The 19077-nt window shown below is 48.3% G+C and overlaps 1 protein-coding gene and 1 long non-coding RNA gene across 2 annotated transcripts in view; both read left to right on the top strand.

Moving 5' to 3' along the window:
• The window catches only part of tcf4 (transcription factor 4), a 181827-nt gene that overhangs the window by 116293 nt on the left and 46457 nt on the right, over positions 1 to 19077 (top strand).
• On the top strand, positions 4696 to 13245 carry LOC115383338 (uncharacterized). Its single transcript, XR_003930665.1, has 3 exons — positions 4696 to 4995; positions 11310 to 11314; positions 13235 to 13245. It is a non-coding gene; the product is annotated as an uncharacterized LOC115383338 (long non-coding RNA).

The following is a 19077-nucleotide window of genomic DNA, read 5'->3' as shown; positions in this document are numbered from 1 at the left end:
CTCTCCTGTATTTTTCCATGTCTCTCTCTCTCTCTCTCTTTTCTTGCTTCATTCCTTCATTCATTTTACACCTAATGATCAGACAAGTTGTCGGGTCGAGTTTCAAACACAATGAAAGATGTAATCTGGCTGAACTAACCCCGTTGACCCGGTTGACCCCGTTGACCCCGTTGACCCGGTTGACCCGAGCTCCTCCTGGAGCGCCTCAGGTGTCTTCAGCGGAGCGGCGGTCTGACTTCCTGTGGGCGGGGCCGGGTGGGTCCTGGACGGTCTGGGTCTGGAGCGTCGGTCGGACTTACGGAGGTGTTGCTGCGTCGTTTAGACGAAACCAGGAGAGCGTGTCAGCACGCAGCAGCGTCCAGTGGCGCCCCCTGCAGGACGCTGAAGGTTCACTCAGCCTCCAGACCGGGGCGGTGAGTTTACAGTCAAAACTCATCACAGCCAGGATGTGGAATAAAAATATTTATTTATTTATTTATTTATTTATTTATTTATTATCTTACATGTATATTTGGTGCAAGTATTTGTTTCTTCCTTTAAAACTCAGGAAATATAAAGAGGATGAAATGACTTTATAACTAAACCGAGGAAGAGGAGAGAGGAAGAGAGGGGAGAAAATAAGTGAGGAAGGAAGAAAACAGGAAGGAAATGATGAAAATTAACCAGAAAGATGAAGGATATGTACTCAATAATACTCGAGTACACCATGTAACTTTTACTGAAGTCTGAGAAAAGTTAGAAAACGACTTAATTACAATGACTGGAGTGAGAAAATAATGGAGAGAACATGAGGAAAAATGAGAGGAAGAGAGGGAAGGAATGAAGGAGGGCGAGAGAGGAGGGAGGCAGGTGGGCAGGAGGTGGGAGGAGTGGAAGGGAGGAAGAGGAGGGAGGGAGAGAGAGCAGGTGAGGAGGAGGGAGAGCGTGAGGAGCAGGATGGAGAGAATAAAAGGAAAATAACTGAGGAGGGGGAAAGAAGGGAGGAAGTGATGAGAGAGGAGCGACGGAAAAAGTGAATATTCAGCTCAGTTCAAAGGCATGCTGGACCGAGAGGGAGGGGGGGTGGAGGGATGGAGGGATGAGGGGAGGAGAGAGGGAGGGATGTCTTCCAGGTTTAGTGAAATGAAAGAGTGAAAGAGTCGGCCGCTGCGCCCCCTTCTGAGAGCGTCTGGGCGGGACTGACACACACTCAGGGTTCATGGTTCGAGTCTGGGCTCAATTCATTGTGCGTGAGTGTGTGCGTGTGCGTGCGCGCAGGACTGGAGTGCCAGCTCAAGCACCTGAACTGGATAAAGCGGGGGGGGGGAGAGAGAGAGAGAGAGAGAGAGAGAGAGAGAGAGAGAGGAGAGAGAGAGAGAGAGAGAGAGAGAGAGAGAGAGAGAGAGAGGACTATCTCCCTCCCTCCCTCCCTCCCTCTCTCCCTCTCCTTCCCTTCCTCTCTCTCTCCCTCCTCCCTCTCTCTCTCCTCCTCTCCTCCACTGTCGGAATTGTCGGCGGCGGGGAAAAAAAAAAACTTGCACGAGGCAGGAAGAGTGGAAGCGAGCGGAGGAGAGAGGAGAGCAGAGCGCGAGAGAAGAGGAGAGGAAGGGAGGAAAAGTTCTGCTGGGAGGAAGGACAGAACCGGCAGAGAGAGAGAGAGAGAGAGAGAGGAGGGCGGGGGGCGCGGAGAGAGAGAGAGAGAGAGAGAGAGAGAGAACCCCCCCAGAAAACAGAGGAAAACACTAGCTCGTTGGGAGCGCGCGGCGCGGAGGGACAGTCCAGAGTCCTGCTCTTCTGCCGCGCCGGAGCGGAGCAGCGGAGCTAGCAGCCATGTACTGCGCCTACACCATCCCCGGGATGGCGGGCAGCTCGCTCATGTACTACTACAACGGCAAAGCGGTAAGCGCGAGCTCGAAGCCCCGCGGCCGGGCCCCGGGTCCGAGCCCCGGCGCGCGCGCGCGTGTGAGTGTGTGTGTGTGTGTGTGTGTGTGTGTGTGTGTGGAGCGCTCCGCCGCTCCGGAGCTCCGCGGCAGCGGAGCGCCGAGCCGCCGCTGTCCGCCTCCCGGTGCTGCTTTCCCGGGCAGAGGAGGCGGCTCTGCCCGCTGCTCGCAGCTCGCTGCCGGGTTGGGTTTCCCGTTGGACTCCTCTGTCACATTTTTTTTTTTTTAAATATATATTTATTTGTTTAAAGAAGGAGGAAAAGAAAAAAAATCCCGACTGAAATATGTGTCGTGCACATTTCCCGCGCGTGCCCGCATCCTGCACGGTGTTTGAAATTCTCTCACATTCAGGAAATATTCTCCATCATTCCGCATTTAATTCCTTCGTTTTGTGTCTTTTTGAAGTGATTTACTCGTGTTTTTATTGTCGTTTTTTTTTTAATCCAAAGCCTTGAGACAGGCCTGTATTTAAAAATAATTGATTTCGTTTTTTTAAAGCTGGACATAATTACCTTTAATTATTTTTTTAAATCACAATTTATTATTTAATGCGAGCAAATTTTGTCTTCTATTTTTGTTTCTGTTTCTGAGAAATAATTGCTTTCATCCTTGAAGACTTTGATCTCCTGTGCAGCTCTGAAGCTGCTGCACACCTTTTTACATTTCACACAGCAAGGATTTATTTCATTTTCATTAATATCTTCAATAATTAATTTAAGCGTTAACGTGTTCAAATGTCGGTGGGAAAATAAGTGATATGAGAAGAAAGTGATTGCGAGAGTGTGAGGAGTGTGTCTGACCTCCTGTGAACTTTCTATCTCCTCACACACACACACTCACACACACCCTCCCCACCTGTAAAGCAGGGTGGAGTGATGGAGTGATGGGAGGGAGCAGGGGTGAGGAGGAGGGCAGGTTTTAAGGCAGAGAGTGAAGTGGAGGTTTAAATGAATTTCACAGGTTTTCTCACGTTTTTACACCCAAAACATGCACACAGGACGTGTGTGTGCGTGCGTGTGTGTGTGTGTGTGTGTATGTGTGTGTGTGTGTGTGTGTGTGTGTGTGTGTGAGTCGCAGGTGCAAATGAAGACGGAGAGGCTGGGATTTCCTGCAGGATCCACCTGTCAGCAGAGTGTCTGCCGCAGCTTCTTTTTCGTTCAGTAGGAGGAAGAGGAGGGTGAAGAGTGAGCAACAGAGAGGAAGATTAGAAGGACCCTAAAATAATTCCACACCATAAAAAAAAAAAAAAAAAAAAAATCCGTTATATTCTAATCTTTTAATTTCAGCCACATTTTAAACCGTCTCTGTTTTTTCGATATTCTTCAGCAGGGAAACAATATTTGGAGGCTTCTTTTATTTTGGAAGGATGTTCCTTCTCTGGCTTTTGCGGCTTTGATCAGCATTTCTCTCAGAATTAGAGTTCCAGTGGAGCGTTCCGGGGTTTGTCTTAGCAGTGAGTTCTGTGGTGTTTGGGCTGCTGACGCCGCCGGGCTGGTTTGCGTGAACTCGCTGGACGGCGGCGGCGGCGGCGGAGAACAGAGCCCTCGTTGTTTGGACTCCTCTGTGCCGCCGCTCTCCGGCCTCCGTCCTCGCCTCCACCCGCCTCCTCTCAGCTTTGTGGTACCTGCTCTCTGGCGCTGAGCTGCGGGGCTTACTCCCGCCGCCGTGGCTTTGTTGGGCGGCTGCTGGATGGCACATTGTGCCGACGGTCTTGATCCGGTGCCAAGCTGCTCTGGATCTTCCCTTCACCCCCGTCTCGCTCTGCCCGCCGGGTTTCACCCGCCGCCGCCGGAACGCCGCTCGTCTGCCGGCGCTCGGGAGGGCAGGTCGGCGGGAAGGGTGGAGGACGGTGCGGAGGCCGGATCAGGGCTTTGATTTAGCGCGTGTGTGTGTGTGTGTGTGTGTGTGTGAGGAGCGGTGGCGGGGGAGGCGGGTGAAGCGGAGGCCCCGGCTTGGCGGAGAGCGGCTGTCGGCTCGCTAACTTAAGCCGCGGCGGCTTAATGAGGCAGCAGAAAGCTGGGCTAAAAACAAAAGGCCTCATTTAAAGGCGGCCCGGCCAGCCGGCTATTGTTATGCTAACGCTGCATTTGAATATTCAGTAAGTTTTAATTAGGAGTCCCGAAGCCGCCTGCCAAAAAAATCCTGCAGTGAAAACACACTTTTCACACATTTCCTTCTTTTTTTTTTTTGTGATTGAATGAATTAAAACACTAAAGTTCATTTTCCTACAAAATATAAAATAACAAACCCTAATTTGAGCTTCAGAAATTATTAAAGGTGTAAATATTAGTGTGTTTTGCTGAGAATTTTGGAACAATTTCAAGGGTTTGATAATTTTTTTTTCATCCTTTTTATTTAGCTCCAATGCTAACAGGGATTTTTAAGCATTAACAGGCCCAATCTGTTCCTGTTTTCACCAACAAAACCCGTCTGTCCTCCGCAAACCGTCGGATCTGTCGTTTAAATTATCCTCCAGAAAAATAAAACTGATTTTTATTCAGAAACGAGACGGAAAAATCATTTGACGTTCAGAATGACCCAGATTTTAATTCCCTTCAGCGAAATGACAACAGGGTGAAATCTGCAGGTCTTGGCCACGCCGGACGCAGTGTGTGTGTGTGTGTGTGTGTGTGTGTGTGTGTGTGTGTGTGTGTGTCAGGTTTTATCTACCTACATTTTTATGTATTTCTTTGTTTTCACACATATGAAAAAGATGATCTTTACTCGCGTGTTTCTCCACAAGAATTGAGACATGGTAGCAGTGTGTGTGTGTGTGTGTGTGTGTGTGTGTGTGTGTGTGTGTGTGTGTGTGTGTGTGTGTGTGTTTTGCGTGTTTTTATGAAGCCAGTGTGTGTGGACATCCTGTGTGCTCAGTAGGCTGGAATTAGAGCACAGCGTGTTATGCAATTATAACTTTATAAATAGAAGCATTGTGTGTGTGTGTGTGTGTGTGTGTGTGTGTGTGTGTGTGTGTGTAGGCCTCCGTCTCCATCTGCTTGACTTGTTCTAACTGAACAACTCCACAAATGCTCATTTTATTGTTTCATTGCATCTTTTTTTTCTTTTTTAAATGTGCGTGCACGTGCTTGTTTTTATAGCTTCAACTTTGTTAATAATTTTGTCGTGTGTGTGTGTGTGTGTGTGTGTGTGTGTGTGTGTGTGTGTGTGTGTGATACTTTTTCCTGTCCAGTTTCAGAAATGCTGAAAACATCTGTCTGTTTCTTTGATGCCACTTTACTGCAGTCTGTCGCTGTTTGGATTTTCTTTTTGGTCACACACCAGGTTACAAGCCAGTAATTTGAATTAAAGCGCGTGTGTGTGTGTGTGTGTGTGTGTGTGTGTGTGTGTGTGTGTGTGTGTGTTTGTGTGTATTCACCTGTCGTGCTGTCTCCTGAACCTTTTCTTTTATGCGCTCCGCTCGCCTGGCCGTGCCGAAAATGTGAGCACCACAGGGGATCATTGTGTTGTTGTCTTTGTGTGTGTGTGTGTGTGTGTGTGTGTGTGTGTGTGCGTGCTTGCCTGCGCATGCACGCGGTCCGGTCGGTTAAAGCCTGACACACCATTCAAGCTTAATCTTAATCCTTCTGCATCAGATTATGTGACACTGATGCTGCTGACGCACACACACACACACACACACACACACACACACACACACACACACACACACACACACACACACTGCGTGCATGGAAAATCTGTTTTTTTAATTCATGAAACTGAAGGTTAAAACGATGTTTGCATTGCTTTTTCCAGGCTCTGAATGCTTCACAGCTTCTTCAGAGCTGAAATAAACCGAAATAATTTGAGTAGGAGGAGGAGTTGAAAAGTGGCTTTGTCAATTTTTATATATAATATTTAATTTTTGTTACATTTTTAAGTTTTAACCCTTCTAATGACCGATGTCTTTGAACGCAGCGCAGCTCCTTTGATCAGCTCATCTGGAGTTAGTTGAAACTCACCCTGACGGTGAAAACAAGCCTTTTGACGGTGGATTCTTCTGGACTTGTTGTCGGACCTCCTGGTCGGCGTTCGGCAATGTTTCCGAGGAGAAGGAGGCATAGCTCCGCCGCTCCTCCGTCACTCCCGCTCTTCACCACTGATGCGGCGGTGGCGGCTAATCAGCGGGTCATTAGTGCGGCCCTGCATGTCGCGGGTTTGAAATAGAAAGATGGCCCCCGCTGCTGAATGGACGACTCTTCGCCGATGACGCCTCGCTTTTCGTGTTTAATCTGGCGTGAGGAGGCGTGCGTTTGTTCAGCCTGGCCGGGATGTGGGATTGATCTGGAGGAATGCAGCACCAAGGAACTCCTCTGTTCTGTTCCTGCATAAAAATTAAAAAAAATAGATAAACTGCAGACCTCTTTCTGTTCAGTCTGAATCAACTGTCGAGACAGACGAGAAAACTGTCAGTTCAGGTCAAATCAGACTCCAGAACCTCTCAAATTCAAGGACCTGCTAGGAATCTTAAATCTGCATGCTCGTTACACACTGGTTCATCTCTCTCACACACACACACACACACACACACACACACACACACATACACACACACCACCTGAGCTGTTTGGCCGCTTTGAATTTTATCCAAATAAAAACACAAATCACCTTCAGGTGACATCCAGAGCTCAGCCCGCCTGCTTTTGTTCGGCAGTTTAAATCAAATTTGACTTAATCTGGATATGCACGCTCACACAGGACCGTGTGTGTGTGTGTGTGTGTGTGTGTGTGTGTGTGTGTGTGTGTGTGTGTGTGTGTGTGCCCGAATGTGTCTGAAAATGTTAAAAAAAGAAAAGACGAGCTTCTGGTCACTTTTTCCTCTCTGGCTCTCTGTAAACCTTTTGACTTTAATGTGCAAGGTCGCAGCTGCCAAAACAATGTGCACGCACACACACACACGCAGAGATGACTCACTGTTTGACTATGTGTGTGTGTGTGTGTGTGTGTGTGTGTGTGTGTGTGTGTGTGTGTGTGTGTGTCCCACATGGGAAGGTGGACTGCAGGCAGAGCAGAAAGCATTCTTGGGATTGCTGGGAATTTCCACTCGACCTGTCCGTGATAAAAAGAAAAAAGGCTAGAGGAGCTGTGAGAGTGGCAGGTTTGATTCCCAGTGTGTGTGTGTGTGTGTGTGTGTGTGTGTGTGTGCCAGCGCACCATCAAGCCCTCCGCTCACGGAGGTGGCCGGCTGGCAGATGGGGACCGGCGGTGGACGGCGGTCCTGGCCCGGGCCGCCGGAGCCACGTGGGCCTCTCGGCGGCCATATTGGAAGGTTTAGAGACCTTGGCAGCAGCCGGCGCCACCGGCTGATTGGCTGTCGCCGGCGCCAAGCCCCGCCCCCCCGCTGATCCGTCTTCAGGTAACGACAGCTTTACGGCGCGCGCGTGCGGCCGGAGACTGATGCTGTCGGCGTTAAGCTAACGGCTAACGCTAAACGGCGCCGCTCATTGGCAGGCTGCTCACAGAAAGCCACCGTTTCTCCGCCTGGATTTCGTCCAGACCTGAAGGTTGTGCGTCGCTGTGCCTGCTGGGACGGGAGCAGCAGGTGCAGCGCCGCTCCGAGCCTTCGTTTCCCTCAAACTGAAACTGGATGCTCGCCTCGGCCTTGGACGTCGGCGTCCGTGCAGATTCTTCTTTTTCAAGGTGGAAACAGAAAAAAAAAAAAAAACACAACAAAAAAAGGGAAGCGTTTCGATTCGGGTGTGAGGCTGTGAAAGGTGAAACACTGATGTTTACTGGATGTTTTTATTCCCTTTCTGTGGAAATTTTAAATCAAACGTTGTGGCTGGAATGAAAGCAGCTTCTGTCACAGAGTGAGGGTCGTCCAGCACAGTGCCTGATCAAATACGGTTCAGTGTTTGACTCAATTATTGAGAATTAGCAGCTTTTTTTTTGTTTGTTTTCCGTCGTTTACATCGATGCTGATTGGTGGAGCTTTTCTGTTTCTTTGACGACCCTCAGTGACGACTGCAGACCTGCCGACTCTTTGACTGTTGTTGATGGAGTCGAGCAGCTAATGTTGGAGCAGTGAGTGAGCGCGGCGTGTTGGCGTGAAAGCAGCCGAACGCCGGGACTGTCTGGACGTGTTTTTATTGAACTTCAGGCTTCGCCCTTCCTTTGTGGATCAGTAGAAGTGACGGTGTGAGGATTTACCCGCCGCTTTGGCTTCAGTTTCATAAAGCAGAACAAAAGCCCCAGCTGGGGTTTTTATGTCCCGCGCTGCTGTAAAACACTGTCTGTTACCTTATCACACACGCTGGAGCCGCTCTTCCTCCTCCTCCTCCTCCTCCTCCTCCTCCTCGCCGCCCGGCCTCGTCCAGCCGCCACGGCCGCCGTGCCTTCAGCTCTATTTGCTTTGGTTTAAGACCTGCGCTCCAGTCAGCGTCAGCCTGGAACCCGGGCCGGGCTCGCGTTTCCAGCTACTAATTTACCATGTTCAGTGTGTGTGTGTGTGTGTGTGTGTGTGTGTGTGTGTGTGTGTGTGTGTGTGTGTGGGAAAGCCTCCTCTCATATGTACTAAGCACAAGCTTCAGAGCAGAAATGCAGGCTTAAGTTAACATTTTTGGCTCGAGAATAAAGAAAAGCTGTGTGTGTGTGTGTGTGTGTGTGTGTGTGTGTGTGTGTGTGTCTGTGTGTGTGTGTGTGTGTGTGTGTGTGTAAGACACCACTCTAAACCATGGCTGACACACTTGTTCTCTGTGTAGAGTCGAGCCCCCATGCACACACACACATGAAAAACCCACCCAGTCTTCATTATCAAAGTGGAAAATGGGGCCGTTTTGTTAAGTGTGTGTGTGTGTGTGTGTGTGTGTGTGTGTGTGTGTTTTAGTGGGTCAGTCATGCTGTGGGCGAGCTGTTTGGAGGCTGCATGGACTCGCTGATAAACACCGGACAGCTGTCACGCTTAAAACAACAAGACAACAAAACGGCGGCACAATGCGGCGGCGGCGGCGCGGCCTGAGCCGAGCGGCGGTGGCGGCGGCAGCGGCCGCTCGCCTTTGCTGCCTGCGGCCAATGTGTTTTGGGTTCAAAGGTCATTCCAGCTCACGAATCTAGTTTCAATGTCAAAACGGCGTTTTTAAATCAGTCTGATGGATTTTTCTCTCTCTTAAATAAGGTCAATCCTAAACGGCTCCAGAGAAAATATTTTATCTTCTAACTCGGTACATGTCCGTCGGTATGTGCTTCTTTGTTCTTCTAAAGCTGACCTGTGCCTCTCTGCCAGATGAAGAAAAAACAGAACCTATCATCTTTAAATGGTGGAGCAGCTCCTCCTCTGCTCCGGCTTCTTCCTTTACCTTCACTAAAACTCCCCCTGTAATCATTTCCCAGCTTTAAAAAAGCCTCTGAAAGTAAAAATTTAATGTAATTTGACACCAGCATCATTGTCATTTGGCTGATTCGACCTGAAATAAACAGTGAACTGCCTCAAAATGTGAAGATAGCCAATTTTAAAGCTAACTATGCTTCAGTATGTGTGTTGTTTGAGATTTGATACACTAATTTCTACGTGTGCAAACTGGAGATGTGACCGACCGAAAACACAAACACAAACCGAAAACACAAACACAAACCGAAAACAGCAACACAAACCGAAAACAGCAAGACAAACCGAAAACACAAACACAAACCGAAAACACCAACACAAACCGAAAACACAAACACAAACCGAAAACAGCAACACAAACCGAAAACAGCAACACAAACCGAAAACACAAACACAAACCGAAAACACCAACACAAACCGAAAACACAAACACAAACCGAAAACAGCAACACAAACCGAAAACAGCAAGACAAACCGAAAACAGCAACACAAACCGAAAACAGCAACACAAACCGAAAACAGCAACACAAACCGAAAACAGCAACACAAACCGAAAACAGCAAGACAAACCGAAAACATGACAGATCAGGGTAAATGAACTGACTGGTCTATTTTATGGACGGATTTTACGTTAGCTAGTTGGACACCTGATGATGTTTAACACTCAAACTGGGACATCCATTTTTTTTCCCAGCATGCTTGAATCGTACGCCCATATATGGAAGTGAGCGGTTAGCCGACCCTTCTGGTCCGAACGGAGCCAAAAACCTCAACCGTCTCCTGAATCAGGCTCCATCTCAGCCTGACGCCTCTTCAGTCCAGCGGTGGATTCTGGGATATGACTGATCGGTCCCAGCAGACGCCCTTTGACCCCGTCCTGAGCAGACACTGGCTCCTGGTGTCAGGCTGACCCCTCCAGGATCCGCCGCCTCTGTTCCCCATCACGTCTCTGATTAGCTCTCCACTGATCAGCCAGCCCGCTGAAAGACTGTGACTGTGTGTGTGTGTGTGTGTGTGTGTGTGTGTGTGTGTGTGTGGGTGGGTGGGGGGGGGGGGGGGGGGGGGGGGGAGTCGCTTCAACGAGCATCAGATGCTCTGAGTCCTGCTAGTCCGAACGCCGGCGTTCTGTTTCTGAGCTCTGAAGATGAAACGAGGCTGTAGAGGAGAAGAATACACACACACACACACACACACACACACACACACACACACACACACACACACACACACACTGAGGCATTGTGGTGACCGTTTGTGTGTCACACTGAGAGGACCATTGGTTTGATGCCCATTCTGTCCCACGCTGGCACTGCCAGGCTGCATGCAAATAGGTCACACACACACACAAACACACACACACACACACACACACACACACACACACACACACACACTCACTCTAAGCCTGCAGTTGGAGATCTGTTCGTACATTAACACTCTGCTCGGCTCTCCCTTCTTTCCTAATTAATAGAATTTTTATGTAATTTATTCTATAATTACCAACTTTATTTTTTAATTCTTTTTATTTTAAATGTTTTTGGCACATTAAATCAGTGACTCACATTGGGGGCGGGGCTTGTGGTTGCAGGGGGCGGGGCGTCAACCTTTTCCTTGCTTTCAATTTAAAATTCCTTTCTGAGAAGAAATCCTGATTGAAAAGAAAATGCATCTGTAAATATCTCATTAAAACACACTTTATTAAGAGTTTTTCATTTATTCCACATTTATTAGTTCTTGGTATCAGTTTCCATTTATCTTTTTTTTTTCTGTAGTTAACACATTACATATCAGTGTTAGGTTCTCCACTGCATGAGCAGCTTCACTCAATTAAAAGAGAAATTAATACGAGAAAAATTAAAAAATGGAGAAAGCAAAAACACAAACATCTCGAGACGTTCAGATATATGGTAAATGGAATTTACTCATACACACACACACACACACACACACACACACGACACCTGCTCTGAATTAAAAACAGACAAGCATGGATTCCTTGTTTTAATGCGGTCTGCAGAGCGTCGGTTCGACGCTGAGTGTGTAACGTGTTCACACAGCGGCGGTAGACGCCGTCCAAAGAACGAGGGACGAGAGGGAAAGGCGAGCGAAAGACAACAAAGGGGAGTGGAGAGCGACCTGACGGAGGATCCTGCAGCTCGGCGGCGCTCTTTGATCTGGAGCCTTTATTATTCCAGCGTGGGCCAAATAATGCCGTCCTGATTGTGTTGCTGGCAGCCGCCGAGCGTCCATATGTTGGCTATTAGAGGCTCTTACCGGCTGCGTCTCCTCGCCGCTGCGAGGAAGGCAGAGAAAACACACCCAGCGCCTCTTTCTGCAGGGTTTCCTCAGAGGTCCCCGGTTCCAGGCCCTCTTTCGGCCGTCTGTTTGTTCGATCGGTCTGTCTTCGCCGCGCGCCGCCGCCGGCATTTAGATTAACGCGCTAATAATGTGTGAAAAAACGTGTTTCCTGTGTGTCCAGTTGGGTTTACGCTTCACTCTCTGACGGGTTCTGACTGAAGGGGCTCTGGACTGAAGCTTGTGCTGCTAAAAATCCTGGTTCTGGAGTGTTTCTGACTGAGTGTGCAGCTGAACACTGAGATTTGAAGCAGATGATTATACATTTCAGCCTGTTTTCAAGTTCAGTGCATTTCTTTCTCACCATCTTGTATTTAAATTGAGATTTTTTTTGTGAGATTTTTATCACCAGAAATAGAAATCTTGGAGTGCTCCGTATGAATTGCCTTTAATGAATGAACTGTGACGAAGGCTCTCCTGAGCGAATCCCTCAGCTCTTCTGATGATTTTAGCCAATTTGTAGAAACCGAGACCCTTCTCTCTGTGACTGCAGGACAAATTCTGGTTGTTGCGCTCATGTGTCGTATAAAAGAGGGGAAACCCTGAATTTAATCCGCATTTTTTGGGAGAATCGGGGCGCTACGAGGAGCCTGGAGCCATGTTTGTTTCTGGAACCATGTGATGAAATGCTCCGTGCTTTCAACTTTGTGATCAGATTTAAAAGAAAAAGGAGCTGAGGTCCTGGGAGGCCGTGGAGGTGGTTCAGCTGGAACCAGATTAAATCAGTGACCACCGCTTCGGACCTTCGCTCTGTCTCGACGAGTCTGTCCAGTCTGGATCCACGAGTCGATCGGACGTCAGGCCTTCCGTCTCTGTCCAACAGCGGAGCGTCTCCTGTCTTACACAAAGCGGACTGGCGAGCTGATCGGGAAGCCTCGCTGTTGGAGGACTCTGGATTCCTCATCACGGCCGCAACTTTCCGCCGGGTTCTGGACTCGGACTCTCGGTATTCGGGCACCTCCTGAAAACAAGACCAGACGGAGCGGGTCCACGCAGGAGGCCGGACTCTGATCCTGATCGGGGTTTTTACGGGCGGGCCGGCGGAGGGGATGGAAGTCAGATGTGTGGAGGAAGCAGGTCTTGGGCTGAAGCGCTGAAGGTGTGCCTGATTTGCGCTGTCGGCCTCTTGGAACGACCTCTGAAGGCTGCAGCGTCCGTCTCTGGCTTCTATTCACTGATTTACTGTTGCTTCTTTTCCTTTTTCTCGGCGTCGGCTCGGGTTTCCGTCTTGGTGAGCTGGAACGGGGATCAGACGGAAGCAAAGTGCTCGGCGGCGGCCGGGCGGTGGCGAGGACGCTCACGTTCAGACGGGTTGACAAAACGCGTCTTTTCCACTGACCGGCCGGGCTGACGTGATTAATTCAGCACACACACACACACACACACACACACACACACTCTCCATCGTAGTTCGCTGGTGGAGATTTTCCAGACACAAAGAGGTTATGTTTCTCCAAACCTTTGAAAGTAATTACCCGAAACTTCCCCGTCCATCAGGAGAGTGGCGAGGAGACGATCCGGACGCTCCGCCGGGGTTAAAATCCCCGTAACCTCCCGAGGATTAAGTGCCTTTAATGTATGTCGGGGCGTTTTTAGTGCCGACCGCAGCCGTGCGAGTGCTTTTACGGAGGAACAGGTGTTTCACACAAACGCGCTCCGACTCAGATTCGCTTTGTTTGGATCATTAAAATCAAAAAGCGCCCGTGTGACGGCGCTCAGACTCGCCGCATTCAGAAACTATCTCGCTGAAAAAATGAAAACTGACCCTCAGCCTCTTCTCACCGCTTCCATTTACAGCGTAGAGATGATCCTTTCAGATTAAAAGCTTGAAACAAAAAAACAAAAGTTTGATTTGATCCAATAAAGCACCAGATTTTTTTTTTTAATTAAACTACAGTCTTAATTCAGCAGAACAAATAAAACACTGGATTATTCCATAAATCCACTTTTTTTCTTTTCTTTTCTTTTCTTTTCTTTTTTTTCTTTTCTTTTCTTTTCTTTTTTTTCTTTTCTTTTCTTTTCTTTTTTTTTTTTTTTTTTGATGTGATAAACCACAGTCTGGTTTAACAGGAAACCAGAGTCTGGTTTTACCAAACTGTGGCCTGCTTTCTGTCTGTCTCTCTTTTTTTAATCACAGTCTGGTTTTATCAGTTAAACTCCAGGAAAAAAAAAAAAAAAAACCAAAACCAAACAGTCTGGACTCATCTCAAGTATTTCATTCAGCTTTTCATCTGATAAACTTCAGTTTGTAACAGATAGTTTGAATTTATCTGGGATAATTGATAAATAAACAACTGTGTGTGTGTGTGTGTTTGTATATATATATATATATTTTAGGTTTTGATTTATCCATCAAACCTCAGGCAGTTTTCATGTTATCAATAAGTATTGCTTGATAGCCTCTAATTCGGTTGTTTTTGGTGAGTTCTGATCTGATCTGAGCGGATAAATACCACAGTTACCGTTAGTTTGATGATTCGAAGGAAACAACTCTTCTCCTCCATCAGATCATTTCACAGTCTGGTCCTTTAAATAAATCTTGTTCAGGTTCAGTCTGAATCATGACCGAGTCTGTCTGTCTGGACACTGCGTGTGTGTGTGTGTGTGTGTGTGTGTGTGCTGAGTCAGCAGGTGAACTGGCGGCCCGTCGCCGCTCCCTTCCTCCCCGGCAGCCATCTTACGTGTTTGGCAGGGGTCGGAGCGTGCGCCCGACGCTCCCCGGTTTCCGTGTCACGCCGAGCCGGAGACCTCGCGTCGCCACGGCAACGGGATCGCTGCGACCCAGCATCCCGCCGGCAGCCGTTCCCCTCGCTGCTCCGACTCTCCGTCTGCACCTCTTCAATAATTAACGCGCCGCGGCAGCCATCTTAGCTTTTGGCCCCGTTTTGTGGCGCCTGCCGGCGCTGCTCCGGCGGCGTCGGCCCTCCGACTTCCCGAGCACGCCGCATCCGCGAACCTGATTCAGACGCCACGGCAGCCATCTTAGAGGAGGCGAAGGAGGGGAATAAAGTTGGAGGTCTTTTTTCGGTGTGCTCCATTTCCCGCCATCTGCCAGCGTTTTGCTTGTTTACAGCCTCTCGGCACGCCGGACGTCCTGTGTGTATCGCCGCTAAGGCACATGTGTGCCGCTCCTGACCTTCACATCGCATGACTTTCATTTATTTATGTGACGGTTATTTATTTATAGTCATATTTGTAGCGTGTGTGTGTGTGTGTGTGTGTGTGTGTGTGTGTGTGTGTGAGAGAGAGAGAGCAGGACACAAAAATGGACGAAAGTTCAAAACAGAACAAAACACGGTTCAGGAAGACGATGGAGAGGAAAAAGGAGTGAGTGACAGCTGGATCAGTGTGTGTGTGTGTGTGTGTGTGTGTGTGTGTGTGTGTGTGTGTGTGTGTGTGTGTGAGTGTGTGTGTGTGTGTGCGCGCCTCCTACACACTCGTTCTCGCCCTGACAGCTTGGCTGCCACGGAGAGCAGAGGTCTCATTGGCCGCCTGCCCTGCAAACAGGCATTTTGATTGGCTGTCGGGCCGCCTGCCACCGTGCCAGCTGAGAGAACAAGTCTGCGCGTGCGCGCGCACATGCACGCGCGTGACGACTGTGTTTGTCACGGCCGGGGCCAAGCAGCCAATGAGGGACGGCGTCTTTGTTGCCTCTCCTGCTTCCCTCTCTGGATCCACTCTGGCTTCTTCTCGTCACTCTGGAAGCTGAAAAGCTAAATTCGTCTGGTTTCGTCAAAGCTATGCTCTCTCTTTCTCTACCTTTCCGCTAACAAATACTTTGGCATTTTACAGATTTGTGCTTGTGAGCCCCCGAAGGTGTCGGTTTGAAACTGCTGCTGGAAGCAGATGGTCAGATTTCTGCTCACTGGTGTTCATGTGAAGAAGAAGAAGAAGTTGTTGTCAAGTGATGATTTACTCAGGAATAACCTTTCCAATTCACCGATACAGAACAGTTGAAATCAACCATGTCATTTTAAGAAACCTCAGACTCATTCAGGAGGTCTCGGCTCACCTTTAGCTTCAGTACCGACACTCCACAGTTCACAGTCCTACAAAATCCTTTGGCTTTCTTGACTTTCCACGGATTGAAAGAGTCTAATAATGTTGTCAATACCTGAATTGACCCTGCGTTTTGCTGACCCCCGCTGGAGGTAATGGTGCTGAGTGAGCCGAGGCTCAGGAGGTGGAGTACGCCCTTCATTACCCAACAAGTGGTACGCTGAGACAAACAGCTTTTACAATCCCATTCTTTAATGATGAGAGGCTACTCCAGCTCCGCTGGGCTCCAGGTTCGTCAAGAAGGTGTGGATGTGATGCATCTTATAGGAAATGGACAATTCGAACAGGGCTGAGAGCAGTGGAACGGATCAGAATGCATTTGTTAAACGTCTCACTGCTGGGAAGTGTGGCCAGAACGATGATCTGTATCTGACTGGGGAAGACCCCCGGTGGGTCCGCGAGCCGCCCCTTTGAAAACCTGAGCTCGGGAGACGTCTTACTGAGAAGTTTAGTAAATACAGCAGATGCACGCCTTCCCGCCGAACGTGTGCGTCAGGAACGCGGAGACTGTTGTTAATTACTCCATCAGCTGATTATTTATGAACGCACCTAATGAGCTGTCAGAGATCCAAGTGGCTCAACACCAAACCGCTGTCATCGCCGCTCCTCCTGTGTGCGGTCCTGTTAGCTTCCTTCTTTCAAAGTTTTACATACCTGTCATACCTCAGGCAGCAGAACCCTGCAGGTCCAGGATCGACCCCACCACAAGAAGTTTCTGTCAGAGAGAGAGGCAACTGTAGAAACGCAAAGATCCTGCACCCAGAACCACCGTTTGGACATCTGTTGCGTTGCCCAGGCCTCCGTGTGTGTGTGTGTGTGTGTGTGTGTGTGTGTGTGTGTGTGTGTGTGTTTTCCCCCCGTTCGGCCTGTCATGACTTTGCGTTGGTCGAGGCGTTTTTTTTCCCCCGCTAACGATGGCTGGCAGTCGGCAGCATGTGGCAGTAATTAAATCAAAGGAAATTGGTGAAAAAAGAGGAGGAGGAGGAGGAGGAGGGGGGGGTGGGGGTGGGGGGGGGACGTCTAACGTCTGTGGAGTGACTTTGCCAGAGTGGAAAAAAAAAAAAAAAAGTCCCGACGCTTGAAAGGAAAATGGGCGGCTAATAAAAGGAGCGTGGAAGAGACTCGTAAAGAGCCGTCACCTGTGGAGGTTTGCTTTTGTTCTGCAGCCTGGTGAAAACCTGCGTGCTGAAACATGCACACACACACACACACACACAGTGTGGATGTTTGTCCTTTCTGCCTCTTTCATGAATGGAAACACGTCAAACACAAGCATTAACCTCCCCCCGCATCCCCCCATCATGATGCTGCCTCCACCGTGCCGTGTTGTGATTTCTTGTTTTGCCTCTTCTCCTTCAGGAATTGTGGGGCGTCGCTTCAGAGAAATTAAGCTGAAATTAACTTTAGTCTCTCAGTTAATGTCTCAGTAAAAGTTCTGTGAAGACGGTTGTTGTTCTGGAGGAAGGTGGAGGACGGAGCATGTTCCTGCTGGGCTGGTTGCTGTGCAGAAGTCATGGCGTTGCGTCTTCTGTCTCGTCTGTTTATTCCTGTGAATCAAAAGAACTGCAGACAGACTTTTAACACACATGAAGTTTATATCTCGGACAAAACCACCGATATGTTTATTGACAAAACTGAAACGTATTAATCAGCGGCCCTGGAGAGACATTGAGCAGAGACAGCATGATTCCTTATTTCCTCTCTCTGATGGGTATTTCTCTGCTCACACACACACACACACACACACACACACACAGTCCCAGACCTCTGGCTATTTCCTGTGTCAGAGGGGACATTATAAAGCCACATTATGTTCGCTTTGAGCCTTCATATTCCCCCATCGCTGAAATCATCCTGTGTGTGTGTATGTGTGTGTGCACGTGTGCGTGCGCGCGTGTGCATCTCTGTGTGCGATGAGAAGAGTCCACTCAATTTCCTGGGAAAGGAGAAATGTGAAAGGTTGTAATATAACACACACACACACACACACACACACACACACACACACACACAAAGAGAGAGAGAGAGATTTAGCTCCATGAGTTTGATTCAGATGAGAGTAAACTCGATTTGATTCTCCGGCTTCAGTTTCTTTAGTATAAAGCGAAGTTTGAAGTTCCCAGTTGAGCAGTTTTGATGTTTGTCTTGTTGAAATGAACAGTCTGAGGATTTAAAGTTTCACCTGAAGCTTCTGTTAGAGATGCTGCTGCTGTTTCATGCTGTGGGAAATGACATGCAATCAGTTGCCATGGAGACGCTCTGGTCCAGCTCCTGGTCCAGGTGATGTGGTGTTGCCATGGAGACGCTCTGGTCCGGCTCCTGGTCCAGGTTATGTGGTGTTACCATGGAGACGCTCTGGTCCGGCTCCTGGTCCGGGTGATGTGGTGTTGCCATGGAGACGCTCTGGTCCGGCTCCTGGTCCAGGTGATGAGGTTTCAGGATTCATTCGGGGCCGTTGCTGGTCCATCGCCACTCCTGGTGAAACAGGAGCTTCTCGACTTCTTTTCCGGCCACCATGTAAACACACAGCACTCAAACGTCCGTCCCTCCTCCTCCTCCTCTTCTTCTTCCTCTTCCTCTTCCTCCTCCACCACTCCCATCTTTCTCTCTTTCTTTCTTTTTCTCTGACCCTCCTGTTGTTTTTTATCTCTTCTTTCTTTCTTCATCTGTTGATCTTCACTGTCTTTTCCTTCACCTTCATTCTTTCCTTATTTCTTCTTGTTTCTTTTCTTCACCTCCTTTGATCACTTTCTTTCTCTTCATCCTTTCTTTCCATCATTTTTCTCTCAATCATCTTGTTTCAGCACATTTTCTTTTCCTTCTTTCCCAATCATGTCTTTTTTTCCTTTTGTCCCATCCTTACTTTTTTGACTCACTTTTATTGTTTTTGTCTTTTTCTTTTCATTCTGTCCTCGTTTTACTTTTATTTTTTCAATACCTTTTCTTTTGTGTTTGTTTCTCTTGGATATCTCTTTCTTTCTGTGTTTCTTTCTTTCTATATTATTCCTTCTTTTATTTTTCATCCTTGTAATTTTAGGTCTTTCCTTCCTTCCTTACTTTTTTCTTCGCCTGTATTTTCTGTTTTTTTCTTTGTGTTGTGTTTTTTCACATTATTTTTCCTTTCATGTCTTTTCTTTTCACCATTTTACTTTTTTCTTTTCTTTCTGTCTTGTTTCCCCTTCATTCCTCCTCTGTGTGTGTGTGTGTATGCTGTGTGTCGATGTGTGTGTGTAAATCAGCCTGATAATTTAGTGAAAATAGCGTTTTTTTGTGATAGTATTATCAGTCATAAAGAGTCTTTTAACACAATGAACTGAAGGAAGCCACCGCACACGCACGCACACACACACACACACACACACACACACACACACACACACACACACACACACACAGTGAGTCAGGCCTGCGACGAGGAGA

The sequence above is a fragment of the Salarias fasciatus genome (genome assembly GCF_902148845.1).
Source record: "Salarias fasciatus chromosome 7 unlocalized genomic scaffold, fSalaFa1.1 super_scaffold_4, whole genome shotgun sequence".
Lineage (NCBI taxonomy): Eukaryota > Metazoa > Chordata > Actinopteri > Blenniiformes > Blenniidae > Salarias > Salarias fasciatus.
The sequence above is the reverse complement of the archived record's forward strand: the minus strand, read 5'-3'. Positions and strand labels throughout refer to the sequence as shown.